At 54.5% G+C, this 9,092-nt stretch overlaps 1 protein-coding gene across 9 annotated transcripts in view; it reads right to left on the reverse strand.

Moving 5' to 3' along the window:
• The window catches only part of BAG6 (BAG cochaperone 6), a 31,509-nt gene extending 23,002 nt beyond the window's left edge, over positions 1–8,507 (reverse strand). For 7 of the 9 annotated variants that reach the window (XM_069943911.1, XM_069943909.1, XM_069943907.1 and 4 more), the window contains exon 1: positions 8,379–8,485. The gene's annotated coding sequence lies outside the window, so the exon portion shown is untranslated. Of the gene's footprint in view, positions 1–8,378 lie in introns of all 9 variants that reach the window. The other 2 variants (XM_069943910.1, XM_069943904.1) reach the window with 1 other exon arrangement.
• Positions 8,508–9,092: the final 585 nt, after the last annotated feature.

Below are 9,092 nucleotides of genomic sequence, written 5' to 3' on the forward strand. Positions count from 1 at the left end.
CCCTATTACATAAGGGGGGTCGGGGAATATATCAGTAATAGGACACTGGCCCTATTAGATAATGGGGGTCAGGGAATATATCAGTAATAGGACACTGGCCCTATTACATAAGGGGGGTCGGGGAATATATCAGTAATAGGACACTGGCCCTATTAGATAATAGGGGTCAGGGAATATATCAGTAATAGGACACTGGGCCTATTACATAAGGGGGGGTCGGGGAATATATCAGTAATAGGACACTGGCCCTGGTAGATAAGGGTGGTCGGGGAAAAGTTGTTGGTCACTATTTGGCAGTTTGTTTCTGAGCTGGAAGAGTCCATTGTGTGTGTGTGGGGGGGGGGGAGATCTGTGCTGTTCTCTTCCTGGATGCTGGATGACTGTATATGAGCAGCAGTGTAATATGGAGATATCCTGTGTAATATAGAGGAGGAGGAGAAGACATAAGTAGTGTAGCTGTAACCTCTGTCCTGTGGTGTTTTCTCTCTGGGAGAAGATTGTGTTTTTCTTCAGTGTTCAATGGCTGCAGCTGTGTGTGTGTGTGTGTATGCTATGGCTGCAGCAGGCTGTGTGTGTGTGTGTGTGTGTGTGTGTGTGTGTGTGTGTGTATGCTATGGCTGCAGCAAGCTGTGTGTGTGTGCGCTATGGCTGCAGCAAGCTGTGTGTGTGCGTGCTATTGCGTGCCCCCACAGTGACCTTCTATATCACTGTGTGACCTCTATATTACTGTGTGACCTCTATATCACTATGTGTGACCTCTATATCACTATGTGTGACCCCTCTCTATATCACTATGTGTGACCTCTATATTACAGGTATCTGGCATTGTTAGCAGTGTTTCTTTAAGTATGGTGAATATTTAGTTAAAAACATAGAAGACTGTCAGCAGGAAAAGACCACCTGCTCCATCTAGTCTAGTTGTGAGTAGTTCAGGACATGGAGGCTGGAGACTGGCTGCATTCACTGCACACACAGGAGAAGCTGCTACCGGCCATTTATGAAGGCGCAGGAGTCGGAGTCGGTCCTGATAAAATTTAGGAGTCGGAGTTGGAGCTGCTGCTTACCGACTCCACAGCCCTGGCTACTGAGTCCCATAACATTGTCTGATACCAGTGTGACGCGGCTCTAGGACACTACAATGGAGACCAGGTAACATTACAGAGCAGCGTCACAGAGTGCTGAGGAGGATAGTGCAGAAAAGTCACCAACACTGCTGACTCCATAACGGCATGAAACAGAGACTGTGCCCGCTGGGAGCCTCATGGCTGAGCAGCTGCATGCAAGCCACACATCCCCAAGAACAATGCCCAGTGTCAGATTGAGGGGGGTAAAGCCGCCGCCACTGGATGCTGGAGCAGAGGAGAAAAGACGTGATCTGTGTAGTGATGGAGGTGGATAATATTATGGGGGGCTCCGGCTGTATAGTGGTGGGGGTGGATAATACTATGGGGGGCTCCGGCTGTATAGTGGTGGGGGTGGATAATACTATGGGGGGCTCCGGCTGTATAGTGGTGGGGTGGATTACATTATGGGGGGCTCCGGCTGTATAGTGGTGGGGGTAGATAATACTATGGGGGGCTCCGGCTGTATAGTGGTGGGTGGATAATACTATGGGGAGCTCCGGCTGTATAGTGGTGGGGGTGGATAATACTATGGGGGGCTCCGGCTGTATAGTGGTGGGGGTGGATAATACTATGGGGGGCTCCGGCTGTATAGTGGTGGGTGGATAATACTATGGGGGGCTCCGGCTGTATAGTGGTGGGGGTGGATAATATTATAGGGGGCTCCGGCTGTATAGTGGTGGGTGGATAATACTATGAGGGGCTCCGGCTGTATAGTGGTGGGTGGATAATACTATGGGGGGCTCCGGCTGTATAGTGGTGGGGGTGGATAATACTATGGGGGGCTCCGGTTGTATAGTGGTGGGGGTGGATAATACTATGGGGGGGCTCCGGCTGTATAGTGGTGGGGGTGGATAATACTATGGGGGGGCTCCGGCTGTATAGTGGTGGGGGTGGATAATACTATGGGGGGCTGCGGCTGTATAGTGGTGGGTGGATAATACTATGGGGAGCTCCGGCTGTATAGTGGTGGGGGTGGATAATACTATGGGGGGCTCCGGCTGTATAGTGGAGGGGGTGGATAATACTATGGGGGGCTCCGGCTGTATAGTGGCGGGGGTGGATAATACTATGGGGGGCTCCGGCTGTATAGTGGTGGGGGTGGATAATACTATGGGGGGCTCCGGCTGTATAGTGGTGGGGGTGGATAATACTATGGGGGGCTCCAGCTGTATAGTGATGGGGGTGGATAATACTATGGGGGGGCTCCGGCTGTATAGTGGTGGGGTGGATTACATTATGGGGGGGCTCCGGCTGTATAGTGGTGGGGGTGGATAATACTATGGGAGGCTCCAGCTGTATAGTGGTGGGGGTGGATAATACTATGGGGGGCTCCGGCTGTATAGTGGCGGGGGTGGATAATACTATGGGGGGCTCCGGCTGTATAGTGGTGGGGGTGGATAATACTATGGGGTAGGGCTGGGCGATTAATCGAATTAATTCGATTAATCGTCCAGAACGTTGAAATCGATTTGATTTTTTGTGAAAATCGTAAATTCGATTTTCACAAAAAATCATTTCGGGCTGCGGTGCCGGGGAGGAGCTGAGATAAGGGGGGTTGCGGTGCAGGCCGGCGGGAGAGCCGTAGAGGGGCGGTGTGGGTGAGCGGGGAGAAGATGCTGGGTGGCCAGGCTGGAGAGGGGCGGTGCAGTGCCGGCGGCCTCCAGCCACTGACAGCGCCGCCGCTGATCTGCCCCCGCCCCTTCCACTGAGCGTCCCACTCCCCTCCCGGCCAGATATGGAGGTCCCGGGTCTGTGGAGGAGGAGGCCGCAGGGACTACAGTAGGTGGTGATCGCGGCGCTGCTCGTCCTGGAGCTATACAGCGGGAACGGGGGGCTCGCTGCAGACCCCCGTTCCCGCTGTATAGCTCCGTGACCCGCAGCTATGCGATCACCACCTACTGTAGTCCCTGCGGCCTCCTCCTCCACAGACCCGGGACCTCCATATCTGGCCGGGAGGGGAGCATGTGTGTGATGGTGAGAGGAGGAGGAGATGGAGGTATGTGCCCTCCTGCTCCAATCACCTCCAGCTGCACCAGTCACCCCCCCGTCCCCTCAGTGTCCCCCCAATCCCCTCATTGTTCCCTCAGTGTCCCAGTCCCCTTCAGTGTCCCCCCCGTACCCTCATTGTTCCCTCAGTGTCCCCCCCCGTCCCCTTCAGTGTGTCAACCCCCAGTCCCCTTCAGTGTCCCCCCCCAGTCCCCTTCAGTGTGTCCCCCCCAGTCCCCTCATTGTTCCCTCAGTGTCCCCCCCCCAATCCCCTCAGTGTCCCCCCAGTCCCCTCAGTGTCCCCTCAGTGTCCCCCCCAGTCCCCTCAGTGTCCCCCCAGTCCCCTTTAGTGTCCCCCATTGTCCCTCCAGTCCCCTTCAGTGTCCCCCCCCAGTCCCCTTCAGTGTGTCCCCCCCAGTCCCCTCATTGTTCCCTCAGTGTCCCCCCCCAATCCCCTCAGTGTTCCCTCAGTGTCCCCCCAGTCCCCTCAGTGTCCCCCCCAGTCCCCTCAGTGTCCCCCCAGTCCCCTTTAGTGTCCCCCATTGTCCCTCCAGTCCCCTCAGTGTCCCCCATTGTCCCTCCAGTCCCCTCAGTGTCCCCCATTGTCCCCTCAGTGTCCCCCCCAGTCCCCTCAGTGTCCCCCCAGTCCCCTCAGTGTCCCCCCAGTCCCCTCAGTGTCCCCCCAGTCCCCTTTAGTGTCACCCCAGTCCCCTTTAGTGTCACCCCCAGTCCCCTCAGTGTCCCCCCCAGTCCCCTCAGTGTCCCCCCCAGTCCCCTCAGTGTCCCCCCCAGTCCCCTCAGTGTCCCCCCCAGTCCCCTCAGTGTCCCCCCCAGTCCCCTCAGTGTCCCCCCAGTCCCCTCAGTGTCCCCCCAGTCCCCTTTAGTGTCCCCCATTGTCCCTCCAGTCCCCTCAGTGTCCCCCCCAGTCCCCTCAAGTGTCCCCCCCAGTCCCCTCAAGTGTCCCCCCAGTCCCCTCAAGTGTCCCCCCAGTCCCCTCAAGTGTCCCCCCAGTCCCCTCAAGTGTCCCCCCAGTCCCCTTTAGTGTCCCCCATTGTCCCTCCAGTCCCCCAGTGTCACCCCAGTCCCCTTTAGTGTCACCCCAGTCCCCTTTAGTGTCCCCCAGTGTCACCCCAGTCCCCTTTAGTGTCACCCCAGTCCCCTTTAGTGTCACCCCAGTCCCCTTTAGTGTCCCCCAGTGTCACCCCAGTCCCCTTTAGTGTCACCCCAGTCCCCTTTAGTGTCCCCCAGTGTCACCCCAGTCCCCTTTAGTGTCCCCCATTGTCCCTCCAGTCCCCCAGTGTCACCCCAGTCCCCTTTAGTGTCACCCCAGTCCCCTTTAGTGTCACCCCAGTCCCCTTTAGTGTCACCCCAGTCCCCTTTAGTGTCCCCCAGTGTCACCCCAGTCCCCTTTAGTGTCCCCCATTGTCACCCCAGTCCCCTTTAGTGTCCCCCAGTCCCCTTTAGTGTCCCCTTTAGTGTCCCCCAGTCCCCTTTAGTGTCACCCCAGTCCCCTTTAGTGTCACCCCAGTCCCCTTCAGTTTTACCCCAGTCACCCCTCATCTATACCTGTACTACTACACCCCTTATCCACTATACCTCCACTCCTACACCCCCTATCCACTATACCTCCAATACTACACCCTACGTAGATGGAGGCACAAACATGATTTCCTATACTATATGGGGCCTCTGTTACACTGGAAATCAATACAGTTGTTGTCTAAAATATTAAAATAGTATCTGATGCTGCAGGGAGAAAATGTTCTGTTTATTTAGCAAAAAAGGAAAAAAATCGAGATTTAAATCGAGAATCGTCAAAAAATTTTAAAAAAAATCGAGATTTTATTTTTTGCCCATATCGCCCAGCCCTACTATGGGGTAGGGCTGGGCGATTAATCGAATTAATTCGATTAATTCGCCCAGAATTTGAGAATCGACTTGACTTTTTTGGAAAATCGAAAATCGATTTTCCAAAAAAATAATTGGATTTGGGCGCGCGGGCGGGCTGCTCGCATCCTCCAACTACTGAAACAGCGTGAGGAGCGAGAGCGCCCAGCAGCGTCCTATGTCCCCGCCTCTGACCCGCCCCCATAGCCGGACGTGTACGCGCGCTTCCTCCCGGCCGCACATGGAGGTCCCCGGAGGAGGCTGCAGATACTGAAGCATCGGGTGATCGCTGCGGGTGCTGGAGCTGTACAGCAGCGACACTATCACCCGATGCTTCAGTATCTGCAGCCTCCTCCGGGGACCTCCATGTGCGGCCGGGAGGAAGCGCGCGTATACGTCTGGCTATGGGGGCGGGTCCGCTGCGGGGAGTAGTGCGGGCGGGAGGAGAGCGCAAGTGCCGGTGGTGTGCGCCCGCGCAGAGCGGGTACACCAGGTATGTTCCCTCCTGCCCCGGTCTGCTCCATGCCCCTGCCGATCTGCCCTATTCTCCCCCCGATCTGCCCCATGCTCCCCCCAGTGTGCCCCATGCATGTCCCCCAGAGTACCCCATGCCTTTCCCCCCCCTAGTCTGCCCCTTGCTCCCCCCAGTGTGCCCCATACTTGCCCCCCCCAGTGTACCCCATGCTCTCCAGCCCAGTGTACCCCATGCCCTTCCCCCCCAGTCTGCCCTATGCTCTTAGCTATGTCCCTGACCCTCATCTTTACCTGTACTACTACTACTACTACACTCCTCATCTATACCTGTACTACTACTACACCCCTCATCTTTACCTGTACTACTACTACACCCCTCATCTTTACCTGTACTACTACTACTACTACACTCCTCATCTATACCTGTACTACTACTACACTCCTAATCTGTACCTGTACTACTACACCCCTCATCTTTACCTGTACTACTACTACACTCCTCATCTATACCTGTACTACTACTACACTCCTCATCTATACCTGTACTACTACTACACCAGGCTCATCTATACCTGTACTACTACTACACTCCTCATCTGTACCTGTACTACTACTACACCAGGCTCATCTATACCTGTACTACTACTACTACTACACTCCTCATCTATACCTGTACTACTACTACACTCCTCATCTATACCTGTACTACTACTACACTCCTCATCTATACCTGTACTACTACTACACTCCTCATCTATACCTGTACTACTACTGCACTCCTCATCTATACCTGTACTACTACTACACTCCTCATCTATACCTGTACTACTACTACACTCCTCATCTATACCTGTACTACTACTACACTCCTCATCTATACCTGTACTACTACTACACTCCTCATCTATACCTGTACTACTACTACACTCCTCATCTATACCTGTACTACTACTACACTCCTCATCTGTACCTGTACTACTACTACTACTACACCCCTCATCTTTACCTGTACTACTACTACACTCATCTGTACCTGTACTACTACTACACCCCTCATCTTTACCTGCACTACTACTACTGCACCCCTCATCTGTTCCTGTACTACTACACCCCTCATCTGTACCACTACTACACCCCTCACCTTTACCTGTACTGCTAATCCCCTCATCTGTACTACTACTAATACACTAGTACATAGGGCACATATTTGGGAAAACTACTTATATGGGGCACACAATGGGCTTGTCTACTACATAGGGGCACGGGAGGAGCACTGTTACACTGGGAAGCAATATGGTTGTTGTCTCAAACGTCTATAAAATAGTTTCTGATGCTGCAGGGAGAAAAATGTCCTGTTTAGCAAGAAGAGAAAAAAATCGAGATTTAAATCGAGAATCGTCCAAAATGTTAAAAAAAAAAAAAAAAAAATCAAGATTTTATTTTTTGGCCATATCGCCCAGCCCTACTATGGGGGGCTCCAGCTGTATAGTGATGGGGGTGGATAATACTATGGGGGGGCTCCGGCTGTATAGTGGTGGTGTGGATTACATTATGGGGGGCTCCGGCTGTATAGTGGTGGGGGTGGATAATACTATGGGGGGCTCCGGCTGTATAGTGGTGGGGGTGGATAATACTATGGGGGGCTCCGGCTGTATAGTGGTGGGGGTGGATAATACTATGGGGGACTCCACAGGGGTCGGCCCGGGGTCCACAGCTCCAGTGGAGATAAATCATGGCTCTCCAGCTCCAGGACATTATGGAGAATTGATCCCTTGCAGCTATGTGGTAACTATCCTGCCCCAGTGCACACAGCCCGGCCACAGACACAGGAGGGGAGGTGGTCTGCTGTCAGGCAGAGGGGCCCGGCCACAGACACAGGAGGGGAGGTGGTCTGCTGTCAGGCAGAGGGGCCCGGCCACAGACACAGGAGGGGAGGTGGTCTGCTGTCAGGTAGAGGGGCCCGGCCACAGACACAGGAGGGGTGGTGGTCTGCTGTCAGTCAGAGGGGCCGGCCACAGACAGAGGGGGGGAGGTGGTCTGCTGTCAGGCAGAGGGGCCCGGCCACAGACACAGGAGGGGAGGTGGTCTGCTGTCAGTCAGAGGGGCCCGGCCACAGACACAGGAGTAGAGGTGGTCTGCTGTCAGTCAGATGGGCCCGGCCACAGACACAGGAGGGGAGGTGGTCTGCTGTCAGGTAGAGGGGCCGGCCACAGACACAGGGGGGGAGGTGGTCTGCTGTCAGGTAGAGGGGCCCGGCCACAGACACAGGAGGGGAGGTGGTCTGCTGTCAGGTAGAGGGGCCGGCCACAGACACAGGGGGGGAGGTGGTCTGCTGTCAGGTAGAGGGGCCCGGCCACAGACACAGGAGGGGAGGTGGTCTGCTGTCAGGTAGAGGGGCCCGGCCACAGACACAGGAGGGGAGGTGGTCTGCTGTCAGGTAGAGGGGCCCGGCCACAGACACAGGGGGGAGGTGGTCTGCTGTCAGGTAGAGGGGCCCGGCCACAGACACAGGAGGGGAGGTGGTCAGGGAGGGAGGTGGTCTGCTGTCAGGTAGAGGGCCCGGCCACAGACACAGGAGGGAGGTGGTCTGCTGTCAGGTAGAGGGGCCCGGCCACAGACACAAGGGGGGAGGTGGTCTGCTGTGGAAGAACTTCATGAAGTATAATGGCGATAGTGATCGGGGCCTCTCCCAGCATCAGGCAGAGGGGCCCGGCCTCTCCGCACACATGATAAGCCTAGAGGCAGCGGTAATCAGGGGAGGGAGGCAGCCATGCTGTCACACCGCCTGTCACTCCTACAGCTGCTAGAACATTCTGCCCCTGACATGTGCCTCCGGCTCTTACCCCCCAGAGCCCTGCCCGGCCCCCTCGCACGCGCCCTGTCCTCCCCGCCCCGCGGTCATCTCACCTGTGATCCCGGTCTCCCTGGTAACCAGAGACACCGACGACTGACAAGTGCTGTAACGAAAACAGCAGCAGCCGGTCAGCTTCCGGGTTCTCACTAAAGACTTCCGGGGCAGACGGTAAATGCTTGGCTTTTCCGGTAGTTGGAACGCATGACGCACATCCGCTTCCGCCCGTACCTTTTCTTTAATAGGTAGGTCACTTCCGCCCTTTTTATCTCTATATTATTATTATTATTATTATTATTATTAATAATTAATTTATTTATTTATTTATTTTACTTTCAGTAATGATCTAATACTATGTTTTCCACATATAATATTCAAATACATACTAAAATATTATAATAATAACACATGTTCCCTTTTTATTAAAGCTGCTGCTTTTTATGAACCATGTAACAGCCCTTCTCCTGTGAAACGGTATCTATAAAGTCTTATATGATTGGGAAAATTCAATAACCAGGGTGCAAACTGAGCCAAGCTCACCACTGGGATCCACATCTATCTCCAGAATGGTGGTCTACCAACCACTGGTCCACCACTGGGATCCACATCTATCTCCAGAATGGTGGTCTACCAACCATTGGCCCACCACTGGGATCCACATCTATCTCCAGAATGGTGGTCTACCAACCACTGGCCCACCACTGGGATCCACATCTATCTCCAGAATGGTGGTCTACCAACCATTGGCCCACCACTGGGATCCACATCTA

Source organism: Dendropsophus ebraccatus, chromosome 10 (genome assembly GCF_027789765.1).
Source record: "Dendropsophus ebraccatus isolate aDenEbr1 chromosome 10, aDenEbr1.pat, whole genome shotgun sequence".
Taxonomy (NCBI): domain Eukaryota; kingdom Metazoa; phylum Chordata; class Amphibia; order Anura; family Hylidae; genus Dendropsophus; species Dendropsophus ebraccatus.